Below are 17135 nucleotides of genomic sequence, written 5' to 3' on the forward strand. Positions count from 1 at the left end.
CCAAGTGTTTTGCATTGAAATATGTAATACCCTTTGTAATACTTTAAGCAATAAAACTAAAAAAAAATTACTGGCATTGAGAATAAGGTTGTCCAAGTGACTGGCATTGAGAAGGGGCCTCTGCAAATGACTGGCATTGAGAATGAGGCTGTCCAATTTACTGTCAAAGAGCTGAACCTTATGCAAGTGACTGGCATGGATACGGGGCTTGTACAAAATACTGACATTGAGAATAAAGTTGTACAAGTGACTGACAGAGAGTAGGGGTTTGTAAAATTGACTGGCATTGAGAAAATGGTTGTCCACGTGACTGGCAGAGAGCAGGGCCTAGTCCAATTGAGTAGCAGAGAGATGGGGCTTATCCAAGTGTCTGGCATTGAGAATAAGACTGTTCAAGTGAATGACAGAGAGCAGGACCTTGTCCAAGTGACTGGCATTGAGTAGAAGGTTGTCCAAGTGACTGGCATTGAGTAGGGGCTTGTGCAAATGTCTGATATTGAGAATAAGTTTGCCCAAGTGACCGGCAGAGAGATTGGGCTTGTCCAAGTGACTGGCATGGAGAATAAGGCTGTCCAAGTGACTGGCAAAGAGCAGGGCCTTGTCCCAGTGACTGGCATTGAGAAGGAGCTTGTGCAAATGACTGGCATTGAGAATAAGCCTCTCGAAGTGACTGGCATAGAGCAGGGACTTGTCCAAGTGACTGGCATTGAGGAGGGGCTTGTGCAAATGACTGGCATTTAGAATAAGGTTGTGCAAGTCACTGGCATTGAGGAGGGGCTTGTGCAAATGACTGGCATTGAGAATAAGTTTGTCCAAGTGACTGGCATTGAGAAATAGGTTGTCCAAGTGACTGGCAAAGAGCAGGGGATAACCAAAGTGGCTGGCACTGAGAATAAGGCTATTCAAGCAACTGGCAGAGAGATAGGGCTTGTCCAAGAAAATGGCATTGAGAATAAAGCTGTCGAAGTGACTGGCATTGAGAAGGGGCCTCTGCAAATGACTGGCATTGAGAAGAATTTTGTCCAATTGACTGGAAAAGAGCAGAGCCTTCTGCAAATGACTGGATTTGAGAATCAGGCTGCCCATGTGAGTGGCAGAGAGCAGGGCCTTTCCAAGGGCCTGACATTGAGAAAAATTCTACCGAAGTGACTGGCAGAGAGATGGGTCTTGTCGAAGTGACTGGCATTGAGAATAAAACTGTCCAAATGACTGGCATTGAGAGTAATATTGATCTAGTGTCTGACAGAATGATGGGGCTTGTCCAAGTGACTGGCAGAGAGCAGGGCCTTGTCCAAGTGACTGGCATTGAGAAAAGGTTTGTCCAATGACTGGCATTGAGGAAAGGTTTGTCCAATGACTGGCATTGAGGAAAAGTTTGTTCAAGTGACTGGCAGAGAGCAGAGCCTCGTGCAAGTCACTGGCATTGAGAATTAGGCTCTCCAAGTGACGGGCAGAGATATGGGGATTTTCGAAGTGACTGGCACTGAGAAGCGGCTAGTGCAAATGTCTGGAATTGAGAGTAATATTGTCCAAGTGACTAGCAGAGAGATGGGGATTGTCCCCTTGACTGGCATTGACAATCAGGCTGTCCAAGTGACTGGCAGAGTGCAAGGCCGTGTCCAAGTGACTGGCATTGATAAGGGCTTTGTCCAAATTACTGACATTGAGAATAAGTTTGTGCAAGTGACTGACCGAGAGTACAGGTTTGTAAATTTGACTGGCATTGACAAAATGGTTGTTCAAGTGATTGGCACAGATCAGGAACTTGTCGAAGTGATTCGCATAGAAAAGAGGCTTGTGCAAATAACTGTCATTGAGAAGGGCCTTGTCCAAGTAACTGGCATTGAGAAGAACTCTGTCCAAGTGACTGGCATTGAGAAGGAGTTTTTGAAAATGACTGGCATTTAGAAGAAAGTTGTGCAAGTAACTGGCATTGAGAAAATGATTGTCCAAGTGACTTGCAGAGAGATAGGGCTTATGCAAATGACTGCCATTGAGAAGAAGTTTGTTCAAATAAGTTGTCATTGAGAAGGGGCTTGTCCAAGTGACTGGACTGAGAATAAAGCTGTAAAAACGACTGGCATTGAGAATCAGACTGTCCAAGTGACGGGCACAGAGGAAGGCCTTGTCCAAGTGACTGGCATTGAAGAGGGGCTTGTGCAAATGACTGGCATTGAGAATAAGTTTGTTCAAGATACTGGCATTGAGCAAGGTCTTGTCCAATTGACTGACATTGAGAAGCAGGCTCTCCAAGTGACTGGCAGAGAGTAGGGCCTTGTCCCAATGACTAGCATTGAGAAGGGGCTTGTACAAATGACGGGCATTGAGAAGGGGCTTGTCCAAGTGACTGGACTGAGAATAAAGCTGTAAAAATGACTGGCATTGAGAATCAGCCTATCCAAGTGACGGGCACAGAGGAGGGCCTTGTCCGAGTGACTGGCATTGAGGAGGGGCTTGTGCAAATGACTGGCATGGAGAATCAGGCTGTCCAAATGACTGGCAGAGAAATGGAGATTATGCAAATGACTGGCATTGAGAAGAGGCTTGTCCAAATGTCTGGTATTGAGAGTAATATTGTCCTAGTGACTGGCAGAGAGATGGGCCTTGTCCAATTGACTGGCATTGAGACATAGGTTGTCCAAGTGACTGGCAAAGAGCAGGGGATAACCCAAGTGTTTTGCATTGAAAATATGGCTGTCCAAAACTACTGGCATTGAGAATAAGGTGGTCCAAGTGACTGGCAGAGAGCAGGGCCTTGTCCAAGTTACTTGCAATGAGAAGTGGCCTGTACAAATGAGAGACATTGAGAATAAGGTTGTGAAAGTGACTGGCATTAGAATAAGCTGTCCAAGTGACTAGATTGAGCAGAGCCTTCTGCAAATGACTGGATTTGAGAATCAGGCTGTCGATGTGAGTGGCAGAGAGCAGGGCCTTTTCCAAGTGCCTGACATTGAGAAAAATTCTACCGAAGTGACTGGCAGAGAGATGGGTCTTGTCGAAGTGACTGGCATTGAGAATAAAATTGTCCAAATGACTGGCATTGAGAATCAGGCTGTCCAAGTGAGTGGTAGAGAGCAGGGCCTTGTCCAAGTGATGGGCATTGAGAAGGGCCTATTGCAAATGACTGGCATTGCGAATAAGGCTGTCCCAGTGACTGGCAGAGAGCAGGGGATAACCGAAGTGTTTGGCATTGAGAATATGGTTGTCCAAGTGACTGGCAGAGAGTAGGGTCCTGTCCCAAGGGCTGGCATTGAGAAGGGCCTTGTCCGAATGACTGGCATTAACAATCAGGCTGTCCAAGTGATTGCAGAGAGCAGCGCCTTGTCCAAGTGATAGGCATTGAGGAGGGGCCTGTGCAAATGAGTGACATTGAGAATAAGGTTGTCAAAGTGACTGGCATTGAGCAGGGTCTTGTCCAAGTGACTGGCAGTGAGAAGCCACCAGTGCGAATGTCTGGCATTGAGAGTAATATTGTCGTAGTGACTGGCATTGAGAATAAGTTTGTCCAAGTGACTGGCATTGATAAGGCGCTTGAACAAATTACTGACATTGAGAATAAAGTTGTACAAGTGACTGACAGAGAGTAAGGGCTTGTGCAAATGACTGGCATTGAGAATAAAACTGTCCAAATGACTGGCATTGAGAATAAGTTTTTCCAAGTGACTGGCATTGAGAAGAGGCTTGTCCAAGTGACTGGCATTGAGGAGGGGCGTGTACAAGTGACTGGCATTGAGAATAAGGCTGTCCAAGAAACTGGCAGAGAGTAGGGCCTTGTCCCAAGGACTGGCATTGAGAATAAGGCTGTCCAAGTGACTGGCATTGAGAATAATATTGATCTAGTTACTGACAGAGTAATGGGGCTTGTCCAATTGACTGGCAGAGAGCAGGGCCTTGTCCAAGTGACTGGCATTGAGAATCAGCCTGTCCAAGTGAGTGGCAGAGAGCAGGGTCTTCTCCAAGTGAAGGGCATTGAGAATAAGGCTGTCCAAGTGACTGGCAAAGAGCGGGGTGTGCCCAAGTGACTGGCAGAGAGTAAGGCCTTGTCCCAAGGACTGGCATTGAGAAAGGGCTTGTGCAAATGACTGGCATTAAGAAGGGGGTTGTCCAAGTGACTGGCATTAACAATCAGGCTGTCCAAGTGACTGGCAGAGAGATGGGGCTTGTCCAAGTGACTTGCATTGAGAATAAGGTTGTTCAAGTAAGTGGTATAGAGCAGAGCCTTGTGCAGTTGGGTGGCATTGAGCAGGGGCATGTGCAAATGAGTGACATTGAGAATAAAGTTGTGGAAGTGACTGACATAGAGTAGGGGTTTGTAAAATTGACTGGCATTTAGAAAATGGTTGTCCAAGTGACTGGCAGAGAGCAGGGCCTTGTCCAATTACCTGCCATTGAGAAGGGGCTTTTGCAAATTACAGGCATTGAGAATAACTTTGTCCAAGTGACTGGCATTGAAAAGCGGCGTGTGCAAATGAGTGACATTGAGAAGAAGTTTGTTTAATTGACTGGCAGAGAGCAGGGCCTTGTCCAAATGTCTGGCATTGAGAGTAATTTTGACCTAGTGACTGGCAGAATGATGGGGCTTGTCCAAGTGACTGCCATTGAGAATCAGGCTGTCCAAGTGACTGGCAGAGAGAAGGGCCTTGTCCAAGCGACTGGCATTGAGAAGGAGCTTCTGCAAATGTCTGGCATTTAGAAGAAAGTTGTGCAAGTAACTGGCATTGAGTAGGGGGTTGTCCAAGTGACTGGCAGAGAACAGGGCCTTGTCCTAGTTACTGGCATAGAGAAGGGACTATTGCAAATAACTGGCATTGAGAATAAGTTTTCTAAGTGACTGGCATTGAGCAGGGTCTTGTCGAATTGACTGGCATTGAGAAATAGGTTGTCCAAGTAACTGGCAGAGAGCAGGGCCTTGTCCAAAGGACTCTCATTGAGAAGTGACTTATGCAAATGAGTGGCATTGAGTAGAAGGTTGTCCAGGTAAATGGCATTGAGAAGGGGCTTTTCCAAGTGACTGGCATTGACCAGAATGTTGTCTGTGTGACTGGCAGAGAGCAGAGCCTTGTCCCAGTGACTGGCATTGAGAAGGAGCTTGTCCAAATGCCTGACATTGAGAATAAGGCGGTCTAAGTGATGGGCATTGAGAAGGGACTTTTACAAATGACTGGCGTTGAGAAGGTTGTCCAAAAGTCTGGCATCGAAAAGAGCCTTGTCCAAGTGACTGGCATTGAAAATAAGTTTGTCCAAGTGACTGGTAGAGAGCAGAGCTCTATGCAATTGACTTGCATTTAGAAGGGGCATGTGGAAATGACGTGCATTAAGAATCAAGCTGTCCACATGAATGGCAGAGAGCAGGGCCTTGTCCTTAGGACTGGCATTGAGAAGGGGCTTATGCAAATGACTGGCATTGATTAGAAGGTCGTCAAAGTAAATGGCATTGAGAATGGGCTTTTCCAAGTGACTGGCATTGAGAAAAATTTTGCCCAAGACACTGGCATTGAGAATAAGGCCATCCAATGACTGGCAGAGAGCTGATCCTTGACCAAGTGACTGGCATTGAGAATAACGCTGTCCAGTGACTGGCAGAGACCAGGGCCTTGTACAAGGGACTGGCATTGAGAGAAAGGTTATCCAGTGGGTGTGCAAGAGATGGGGGTTCTCCAAGACACTGGCAGAGAGCAGGGTCTTGTCCAGTTGACTGCCATTGAAGAAAAGTTTGTCCAAGTGAGGGGCAGAGAACAGGGATTTGTCTAAGTTACTGGCATTGAGAATGAGGCTCTGCAAGTGACTGGCAAAGAGCAGAGCCTTGTCTAATTGACGGGCATTGAGAATAAGGCTGTGCAATTGACTGGCAGAGAGCAGGTCCTTGTGCAAGTGTCTGGCATTGAGAATAAGGCTGTCCAAGTGACTGGCAGAGAGCAGGGGCTTGTGCAAATGACCTGCATAGAGAAGAAAGTTGTCCAAATTGTGCAAGTGACTGGCATTGAGAAGGGGTTTGTCCAAATTACTGGCATTGAGAAAAGGTTTGTCGAATGACTGGCATTGAGGAAAAGTTTGTTCGAGTGACTGGCAGAGAGCAGAGCCTTGTGCAAGTCACTAGCATTGAGAATTAGGCTCTCCAAGTGACAGGCAGAGATATGGGGATTTTCGAAGTGACTGGCATTGAGAAGCGGCTAGTGCAAATGTCTGGAATTGAGAGTAATATTGTCCAAGTGACTAGCAGAGAGATGGGGATTGTCCCCTTGACTGGCATTGACAATCAGGCTGTACAATTGACTGGCAGAGAGCAGAGCCTTGTCCAACTGACTGGCATTGATAAGGGCTTTGTCCAAATTACTGACATTGAGAATAAGTTTGTGCAAGTGACTGACAGAGAGTACAGGTTTGTAAATTTGACTGGCATTGAGAAAATGGTTGTTCAAGTGATTGGCACAGATCAGGAACTTGTCGAAGTGATTCGCATAGAAAAGGGCCTTGTCCAAAGGACTCTCATTGAGAAGGGACTTATGCAAATGAGTGGCATGGAGTAGAAGGTTGTCCAGGTAAATGGCATTGAGAAGGGGCTTGTCCAAGTGACTGGCATTGACCAGAATGTTGTCTGTGTGACTGGCTGAGAGCAGAGCCTTGTCCCAGTGACTGGCATTGAGAAGGAGCTTGTCCAAATGCCTGACATTGAGAATAAGGCGGTCTAAGTGATGGGCATTGAGAAGGGACTTTTACAAATGACTGGCGTTGAGAAGGTTGTCCAAAATTCTGGCTTTGAAAAGAGCCTTGTCCAAGTGACTGGCATTGAGAATAATATTGTCCAAGTTACTGGCAGAGATATGGGGCTTTTCCAAGTGCAGGCATTGAGAATCAGGCTGTGCAAGTGTCTGGCAGAGACTAGGGCCTTGTCCAAAAGACTGGCAGTGAGAAGTAGGTTGTGCAAATGGCTGGCAGAGAGCTGAGCCTTGTGCAAGTCACGGGAATTGAGAATAAAGCTCTCCATGTGACTGGAAGAGAGCTGGGTCTTGTCCAAATGACTGCCATTGAGTATAAGTTTGTCCAAGTGACTGGCATTGAGAATTAGGTTGTGCAAGTGACTGGCAGAGAGCAGGGCCTTGTCTGAGTGACTTGCCTTGAGAAGGGGCTTATGCAAATAACTGACATTGTGTAGAAGGTTGTCCAAGTAAATGGCATTGAGAAGGGGCTTGTCCAAAAGACTGGCATTGAGAAAATGGTTGTCTGGGTGAATGGTAGAGAGCAGAGCCTTGTGCAATTGACGGGCATTGAGAATAAGGCTGTCTAAGAGACTGGCAGAGAGCAGGGCCTTGTCCAAAGGACTGGCATTGAGAATGAGTTTGTCCAAGTGACTGGTAGAGAGCAGAGCTCTATGCAATTGACTGGCATTTAGAAGGGGCATGTGGAAATGACGTGCATTAAGAATCAGGCTGTCCAAGTGAATGGCAGAGAGCAGGGCCTTGTCCTAAGGACCGGCATTGAGAAGGGGCTTATGCAAATGACTGGCATTGATTAGAAGGTCGTCAAAGTAAATGGCATTGAGAATGGGCTTTTCCAAGTGACTGGCATTGAGAAAAATTTTGCCCAAGACACTGGCATTGAGAATAAGGCCATCCAATGACTGGCAGAGAGCTGATCCTTGTCCAAGTGACTGGCACTGAAAAATAGGTTGTCCAAGTGACTGGCATTGAGAATAACGCTGTCCAGTGACTGGCAGAGACCAGGGCCTTGTACAAGGGACTGGCATTGAGAGAAAGGTTATCCAGTGGGTGTGCAAGAGATGGGGGTTCTCCAAGACACTGGCAGAGAGCAGGGTCTTGTCCAATTGACGGCCATTGAGAATAGTTTGTCCAATTGACTGCCATTGAAGAAAAGTTTGTCCAAGTGAGGGGCAGAGAACAGGGATTTGTGTAAGTTACTGGCATTGAGAATGAGGCTGTACAAGTGACTGGCAAAGAGCAGAGCCTTGTCTAATTGACGGGCATTGAGAATAAGGCTGTGCAATGACTGGCAGAGAGCAGGTCCTTGTGCAAGTGACTGGCATTGAGACGTAGGTTGTCCAGATGGCTGGCAGAGAGCTGAGCCTTGTGCAACTCACAGGAATTGAGAATAAAGTTCTCACTGTGACTGACAGAGAGCTGGGTCTTGTCCAAATGCCTGCCATTGAGAAAAAGTTTGTATGAGTGCCTGGCATTGAGAAGGGGCCTGTGCAAATGACTGGCATTGACAAAGAGGCTGTCCAAGTGACTGGCAGAGAGCAGAGCCTTGTCCAAGTGACTGGCATTGAGAAGGGGCTTGTCCAAATTACTGACATTGAGAATCAGGCTGTAACAGTGACTGGCAGAGAGCAGCGCCTTGTCCAAGTGACTGCCATTGAGCAGAGTATTGTCCAATTGACTGGCATTGAGAAATAGGCTGTCCAAGTGACTGGCAGCGAGACCGGGATAACCAAAGTTTTTGGTATTGAAAATATGGCTGTCTAAAATTACTGGCATTAACAATAAGGCTGTCCAATTGACTGGCAGAGAGCAGAGTTGTGTCCAAGTGAATGGCATTGACGAGGGGCTTGTGAAAATGACTGGCATTGAGAATTAGGCTGTCCAAGTGACTGGCAGAGAGCAGAGCCTTGTGCAAGTCACTGGCATTGAGAATCAGGCTGTATAAGTGACTGGCAGAGAGCAGAGCCTTGTGCAAGTCACTGGCATTTAGAATCAGGCTGTATAAGTGACTGGCAGAGAGCAGGGCCTTGTCCAATTGACTGGCATTGAGATGTAGATTGTCCAAGTGACTGGCAAAGAGCACGGGATAACCCAAACGTTTGTCATTGAGAATGTTTGTCAAAGTGACTCGTAGAGAGCAGAGCCTTGTACAATTGACTAGCATTGAGAATCTGGCCGTCCAAGTGACTCGCATTGAGAAGGAGTTGTGTAAATGTCTGGCATTGTGAATAAGATTATCCAAGTTACTGGCAGAGAACAGGGCCTTATCCAAAGGACTGGCATTGAGAATCAGGCTGTCCAAGTGACTGGCAGAGACCTAAGCCTTGTATAAGTGGCTAGCATTGAAAATGATTTTGTCCAAGTGATTGGCATTGAAAAGGGGCTTGTCCAATAGACTGGCATTGAGATATAGGTTGTACAAGTGACTGCCAAAGAGCAGGGGATAACCCAAGTGTTTGGCATTGAGAATAAGATTGTTCAAGTGACGAGTAGAGAGCAGGACTTTGTGCAAAAGACTGGCATTGAGGATCAGGTTGTCCAAGTGGCTGGTAGAGAACAGAGCCCTGTGCAATTGACTGGCCTTTAGAAGGGGCTTGTCCAAATTACTGACATTGAGAATAAAGTTGTACAAGTCACTGACAGAGTAGGGGTTTGTGCAAATGACTGGCATTGAGAAGAAAGTTGTCCAAGTTACTGGCTTTGAGAATATGCTATCCAAGTGACTGGCAGAGAGCAGGGCCTTGTCCAAGTGACTGGCATTGATAAGTGACTTGTGCAAATGACTGGCATTTAGAAGAAGGTTGTGCAAGTGACTAGCAGAGAGATAGGGTTTGACTCAGTGATTGGCATTGAGATGAAGGTTTTCCAAGTGACGGACAGGGATCAGAGCCTTGTGCATGTCACTGGAATTGAGAATAAGTTTGTGCAAATGACTGGCATTGAGAAAAATGTTGTCCAAGTGCCTGGAAGAGAGCAGAGCCCTGTGCAATTCACTGGCATTTAGAAGGGGCATTTGGAAATAATGTGCATTGAGAATCAGGCCGTCCAAGTGAATGGAGGTGGGCAGGGGCTTGTCCAAGTGACTGGAATTGAGGAGGGGCTTGTGCAAATGACTGGCATGGAGAATCAGGCTGTCCAAATGACTGGCAGAGAAATGGAGATTATGCAAATGACTGGCATTGAGAAGAGGCTTGTCCAAATGTCTGGTATTGAGAGTAATATTGTCCTAGTGACTGGCAGAGAGATGGGCCTTGTCCAATTGACTGGCATTGAGACATAGGTTGTCCAAGTGACTGGCAAAGAGCAGGGGATAACCCAAGTGTTTTGCATTGAAAATATGGCTGTCCAAAACTACTGGCATTGAGAATAAGGTGGTCCAAGTGACTGGCAGAGAGCAGGGCCTTGTCCAAGTTACTTGCAATGAGAAGTGGCCTGTACAAATGAGAGACATTGAGAATAAGGTTGTGAAAGTGACTGGCATTAGAATAAGCTGTCCAAGTGACTAGATTGAGCAGAGCCTTCTGCAAATGACTGGATTTGAGAATCAGGCTGTCGATGTGAGTGGCAGAGAGCAGGGCCTTTTCCAAGTGCCTGACATTGAGAAAAATTCTACCGAAGTGACTGGCAGAGAGATGGGTCTTGTCGAAGTGACTGGCATTGAGAATAAAATTGTCCAAATGACTGGCATTGAGAATCAGGCTGTCCAAGTGAGTGGTAGAGAGCAGGGCCTTGTCCAAGTGATGGGCATTGAGAAGGGCCTATTGCAAATGACTGGCATTGCGAATAAGGCTGTCCCAGTGACTGGCAGAGAGCAGGGGATAACCGAAGTGTTTGGCATTGAGAATATGGTTGTCCAAGTGACTGGCAGAGAGTAGGGTCCTGTCCCAAGGGCTGGCATTGAGAAGGGCCTTGTCCGAATGACTGGCATTAACAATCAGGCTGTCCAAGTGATTGCAGAGAGCAGCGCCTTGTCCAAGTGATAGGCATTGAGGAGGGGCCTGTGCAAATGAGTGACATTGAGAATAAGGTTGTCAAAGTGACTGGCATTGAGCAGGGTCTTGTCCAAGTGACTGGCAGTGAGAAGCCACCAGTGCGAATGTCTGGCATTGAGAGTAATATTGTCGTAGTGACTGGCATTGAGAATAAGTTTGTCCAAGTGACTGGCATTGATAAGGCGCTTGAACAAATTACTGACATTGAGAATAAAGTTGTACAAGTGACTGACAGAGAGTAAGGGCTTGTGCAAATGACTGGCATTGAGAATAAAACTGTCCAAATGACTGGCATTGAGAATAAGTTTTTCCAAGTGACTGGCATTGAGAAGAGGCTTGTCCAAGTGACTGGCATTGAGGAGGGGCGTGTACAAGTGACTGGCATTGAGAATAAGGCTGTCCAAGAAACTGGCAGAGAGTAGGGCCTTGTCCCAAGGACTGGCATTGAGAATAAGGCTGTCCAAGTGACTGGCATTGAGAATAATATTGATCTAGTTACTGACAGAGTAATGGGGCTTGTCCAATTGACTGGCAGAGAGCAGGGCCTTGTCCAAGTGACTGGCATTGAGAATCAGCCTGTCCAAGTGAGTGGCAGAGAGCAGGGTCTTCTCCAAGTGAAGGGCATTGAGAATAAGGCTGTCCAAGTGACTGGCAAAGAGCGGGGTGTGCCCAAGTGACTGGCAGAGAGTAAGGCCTTGTCCCAAGGACTGGCATTGAGAAAGGGCTTGTGCAAATGACTGGCATTAAGAAGGGGGTTGTCCAAGTGACTGGCATTAACAATCAGGCTGTCCAAGTGACTGGCAGAGAGATGGGGCTTGTCCAAGTGACTTGCATTGAGAATAAGGTTGTTCAAGTAAGTGGTATAGAGCAGAGCCTTGTGCAGTTGGGTGGCATTGAGCAGGGGCATGTGCAAATGAGTGACATTGAGAATAAAGTTGTGGAAGTGACTGACATAGAGTAGGGGTTTGTAAAATTGACTGGCATTTAGAAAATGGTTGTCCAAGTGACTGGCAGAGAGCAGGGCCTTGTCCAATTACCTGCCATTGAGAAGGGGCTTTTGCAAATTACAGGCATTGAGAATAACTTTGTCCAAGTGACTGGCATTGAAAAGCGGCGTGTGCAAATGAGTGACATTGAGAAGAAGTTTGTTTAATTGACTGGCAGAGAGCAGGGCCTTGTCCAAATGTCTGGCATTGAGAGTAATTTTGACCTAGTGACTGGCAGAATGATGGGGCTTGTCCAAGTGACTGCCATTGAGAATCAGGCTGTCCAAGTGACTGGCAGAGAGAAGGGCCTTGTCCAAGCGACTGGCATTGAGAAGGAGCTTCTGCAAATGTCTGGCATTTAGAAGAAAGTTGTGCAAGTAACTGGCATTGAGTAGGGGGTTGTCCAAGTGACTGGCAGAGAACAGGGCCTTGTCCTAGTTACTGGCATAGAGAAGGGACTATTGCAAATAACTGGCATTGAGAATAAGTTTTCTAAGTGACTGGCATTGAGCAGGGTCTTGTCGAATTGACTGGCATTGAGAAATAGGTTGTCCAAGTAACTGGCAGAGAGCAGGGCCTTGTCCAAAGGACTCTCATTGAGAAGTGACTTATGCAAATGAGTGGCATTGAGTAGAAGGTTGTCCAGGTAAATGGCATTGAGAAGGGGCTTTTCCAAGTGACTGGCATTGACCAGAATGTTGTCTGTGTGACTGGCAGAGAGCAGAGCCTTGTCCCAGTGACTGGCATTGAGAAGGAGCTTGTCCAAATGCCTGACATTGAGAATAAGGCGGTCTAAGTGATGGGCATTGAGAAGGGACTTTTACAAATGACTGGCGTTGAGAAGGTTGTCCAAAAGTCTGGCATCGAAAAGAGCCTTGTCCAAGTGACTGGCATTGAAAATAAGTTTGTCCAAGTGACTGGTAGAGAGCAGAGCTCTATGCAATTGACTTGCATTTAGAAGGGGCATGTGGAAATGACGTGCATTAAGAATCAAGCTGTCCACATGAATGGCAGAGAGCAGGGCCTTGTCCTTAGGACTGGCATTGAGAAGGGGCTTATGCAAATGACTGGCATTGATTAGAAGGTCGTCAAAGTAAATGGCATTGAGAATGGGCTTTTCCAAGTGACTGGCATTGAGAAAAATTTTGCCCAAGACACTGGCATTGAGAATAAGGCCATCCAATGACTGGCAGAGAGCTGATCCTTGACCAAGTGACTGGCATTGAGAATAACGCTGTCCAGTGACTGGCAGAGACCAGGGCCTTGTACAAGGGACTGGCATTGAGAGAAAGGTTATCCAGTGGGTGTGCAAGAGATGGGGGTTCTCCAAGACACTGGCAGAGAGCAGGGTCTTGTCCAGTTGACTGCCATTGAAGAAAAGTTTGTCCAAGTGAGGGGCAGAGAACAGGGATTTGTCTAAGTTACTGGCATTGAGAATGAGGCTCTGCAAGTGACTGGCAAAGAGCAGAGCCTTGTCTAATTGACGGGCATTGAGAATAAGGCTGTGCAATTGACTGGCAGAGAGCAGGTCCTTGTGCAAGTGTCTGGCATTGAGAATAAGGCTGTCCAAGTGACTGGCAGAGAGCAGGGGCTTGTGCAAATGACCTGCATAGAGAAGAAAGTTGTCCAAATTGTGCAAGTGACTGGCATTGAGAAGGGGTTTGTCCAAATTACTGGCATTGAGAAAAGGTTTGTCGAATGACTGGCATTGAGGAAAAGTTTGTTCGAGTGACTGGCAGAGAGCAGAGCCTTGTGCAAGTCACTAGCATTGAGAATTAGGCTCTCCAAGTGACAGGCAGAGATATGGGGATTTTCGAAGTGACTGGCATTGAGAAGCGGCTAGTGCAAATGTCTGGAATTGAGAGTAATATTGTCCAAGTGACTAGCAGAGAGATGGGGATTGTCCCCTTGACTGGCATTGACAATCAGGCTGTACAATTGACTGGCAGAGAGCAGAGCCTTGTCCAACTGACTGGCATTGATAAGGGCTTTGTCCAAATTACTGACATTGAGAATAAGTTTGTGCAAGTGACTGACAGAGAGTACAGGTTTGTAAATTTGACTGGCATTGAGAAAATGGTTGTTCAAGTGATTGGCACAGATCAGGAACTTGTCGAAGTGATTCGCATAGAAAAGGGCCTTGTCCAAAGGACTCTCATTGAGAAGGGACTTATGCAAATGAGTGGCATGGAGTAGAAGGTTGTCCAGGTAAATGGCATTGAGAAGGGGCTTGTCCAAGTGACTGGCATTGACCAGAATGTTGTCTGTGTGACTGGCTGAGAGCAGAGCCTTGTCCCAGTGACTGGCATTGAGAAGGAGCTTGTCCAAATGCCTGACATTGAGAATAAGGCGGTCTAAGTGATGGGCATTGAGAAGGGACTTTTACAAATGACTGGCGTTGAGAAGGTTGTCCAAAATTCTGGCTTTGAAAAGAGCCTTGTCCAAGTGACTGGCATTGAGAATAATATTGTCCAAGTTACTGGCAGAGATATGGGGCTTTTCCAAGTGCAGGCATTGAGAATCAGGCTGTGCAAGTGTCTGGCAGAGACTAGGGCCTTGTCCAAAAGACTGGCAGTGAGAAGTAGGTTGTGCAAATGGCTGGCAGAGAGCTGAGCCTTGTGCAAGTCACGGGAATTGAGAATAAAGCTCTCCATGTGACTGGAAGAGAGCTGGGTCTTGTCCAAATGACTGCCATTGAGTATAAGTTTGTCCAAGTGACTGGCATTGAGAATTAGGTTGTGCAAGTGACTGGCAGAGAGCAGGGCCTTGTCTGAGTGACTTGCCTTGAGAAGGGGCTTATGCAAATAACTGACATTGTGTAGAAGGTTGTCCAAGTAAATGGCATTGAGAAGGGGCTTGTCCAAAAGACTGGCATTGAGAAAATGGTTGTCTGGGTGAATGGTAGAGAGCAGAGCCTTGTGCAATTGACGGGCATTGAGAATAAGGCTGTCTAAGAGACTGGCAGAGAGCAGGGCCTTGTCCAAAGGACTGGCATTGAGAATGAGTTTGTCCAAGTGACTGGTAGAGAGCAGAGCTCTATGCAATTGACTGGCATTTAGAAGGGGCATGTGGAAATGACGTGCATTAAGAATCAGGCTGTCCAAGTGAATGGCAGAGAGCAGGGCCTTGTCCTAAGGACCGGCATTGAGAAGGGGCTTATGCAAATGACTGGCATTGATTAGAAGGTCGTCAAAGTAAATGGCATTGAGAATGGGCTTTTCCAAGTGACTGGCATTGAGAAAAATTTTGCCCAAGACACTGGCATTGAGAATAAGGCCATCCAATGACTGGCAGAGAGCTGATCCTTGTCCAAGTGACTGGCACTGAAAAATAGGTTGTCCAAGTGACTGGCATTGAGAATAACGCTGTCCAGTGACTGGCAGAGACCAGGGCCTTGTACAAGGGACTGGCATTGAGAGAAAGGTTATCCAGTGGGTGTGCAAGAGATGGGGGTTCTCCAAGACACTGGCAGAGAGCAGGGTCTTGTCCAATTGACGGCCATTGAGAATAGTTTGTCCAATTGACTGCCATTGAAGAAAAGTTTGTCCAAGTGAGGGGCAGAGAACAGGGATTTGTGTAAGTTACTGGCATTGAGAATGAGGCTGTACAAGTGACTGGCAAAGAGCAGAGCCTTGTCTAATTGACGGGCATTGAGAATAAGGCTGTGCAATGACTGGCAGAGAGCAGGTCCTTGTGCAAGTGACTGGCATTGAGACGTAGGTTGTCCAGATGGCTGGCAGAGAGCTGAGCCTTGTGCAACTCACAGGAATTGAGAATAAAGTTCTCACTGTGACTGACAGAGAGCTGGGTCTTGTCCAAATGCCTGCCATTGAGAAAAAGTTTGTATGAGTGCCTGGCATTGAGAAGGGGCCTGTGCAAATGACTGGCATTGACAAAGAGGCTGTCCAAGTGACTGGCAGAGAGCAGAGCCTTGTCCAAGTGACTGGCATTGAGAAGGGGCTTGTCCAAATTACTGACATTGAGAATCAGGCTGTAACAGTGACTGGCAGAGAGCAGCGCCTTGTCCAAGTGACTGCCATTGAGCAGAGTATTGTCCAATTGACTGGCATTGAGAAATAGGCTGTCCAAGTGACTGGCAGCGAGACCGGGATAACCAAAGTTTTTGGTATTGAAAATATGGCTGTCTAAAATTACTGGCATTAACAATAAGGCTGTCCAATTGACTGGCAGAGAGCAGAGTTGTGTCCAAGTGAATGGCATTGACGAGGGGCTTGTGAAAATGACTGGCATTGAGAATTAGGCTGTCCAAGTGACTGGCAGAGAGCAGAGCCTTGTGCAAGTCACTGGCATTGAGAATCAGGCTGTATAAGTGACTGGCAGAGAGCAGAGCCTTGTGCAAGTCACTGGCATTTAGAATCAGGCTGTATAAGTGACTGGCAGAGAGCAGGGCCTTGTCCAATTGACTGGCATTGAGATGTAGATTGTCCAAGTGACTGGCAAAGAGCACGGGATAACCCAAACGTTTGTCATTGAGAATGTTTGTCAAAGTGACTCGTAGAGAGCAGAGCCTTGTACAATTGACTAGCATTGAGAATCTGGCCGTCCAAGTGACTCGCATTGAGAAGGAGTTGTGTAAATGTCTGGCATTGTGAATAAGATTATCCAAGTTACTGGCAGAGAACAGGGCCTTATCCAAAGGACTGGCATTGAGAATCAGGCTGTCCAAGTGACTGGCAGAGACCTAAGCCTTGTATAAGTGGCTAGCATTGAAAATGATTTTGTCCAAGTGATTGGCATTGAAAAGGGGCTTGTCCAATAGACTGGCATTGAGATATAGGTTGTACAAGTGACTGCCAAAGAGCAGGGGATAACCCAAGTGTTTGGCATTGAGAATAAGATTGTTCAAGTGACGAGTAGAGAGCAGGACTTTGTGCAAAAGACTGGCATTGAGGATCAGGTTGTCCAAGTGGCTGGTAGAGAACAGAGCCCTGTGCAATTGACTGGCCTTTAGAAGGGGCTTGTCCAAATTACTGACATTGAGAATAAAGTTGTACAAGTCACTGACAGAGTAGGGGTTTGTGCAAATGACTGGCATTGAGAAGAAAGTTGTCCAAGTTACTGGCTTTGAGAATATGCTATCCAAGTGACTGGCAGAGAGCAGGGCCTTGTCCAAGTGACTGGCATTGATAAGTGACTTGTGCAAATGACTGGCATTTAGAAGAAGGTTGTGCAAGTGACTAGCAGAGAGATAGGGTTTGACTCAGTGATTGGCATTGAGATGAAGGTTTTCCAAGTGACGGACAGGGATCAGAGCCTTGTGCATGTCACTGGAATTGAGAATAAGTTTGTGCAAATGACTGGCATTGAGAAAAATGTTGTCCAAGTGCCTGGAAGAGAGCAGAGCCCTGTGCAATTCACTGGCATTTAGAAGGGGCATTTGGAAATAATGTGCATTGAGAATCAGGCCGTCCAAGTGAATG

The 17135-nt window shown here is 46.8% G+C and overlaps 1 long non-coding RNA gene across 1 annotated transcript in view; it reads left to right on the plus strand.

Moving 5' to 3' along the window:
- The window catches only part of LOC132222961 (uncharacterized), a 157553-nt gene that overhangs the window by 11514 nt on the left and 128904 nt on the right, over positions 1–17135 (plus strand). The window lies entirely within an intron of this gene.

This window comes from Myotis daubentonii, chromosome 21, assembly GCF_963259705.1.
Source record: "Myotis daubentonii chromosome 21, mMyoDau2.1, whole genome shotgun sequence".
Taxonomy (NCBI): Eukaryota; Metazoa; Chordata; class Mammalia; order Chiroptera; family Vespertilionidae; genus Myotis; species Myotis daubentonii.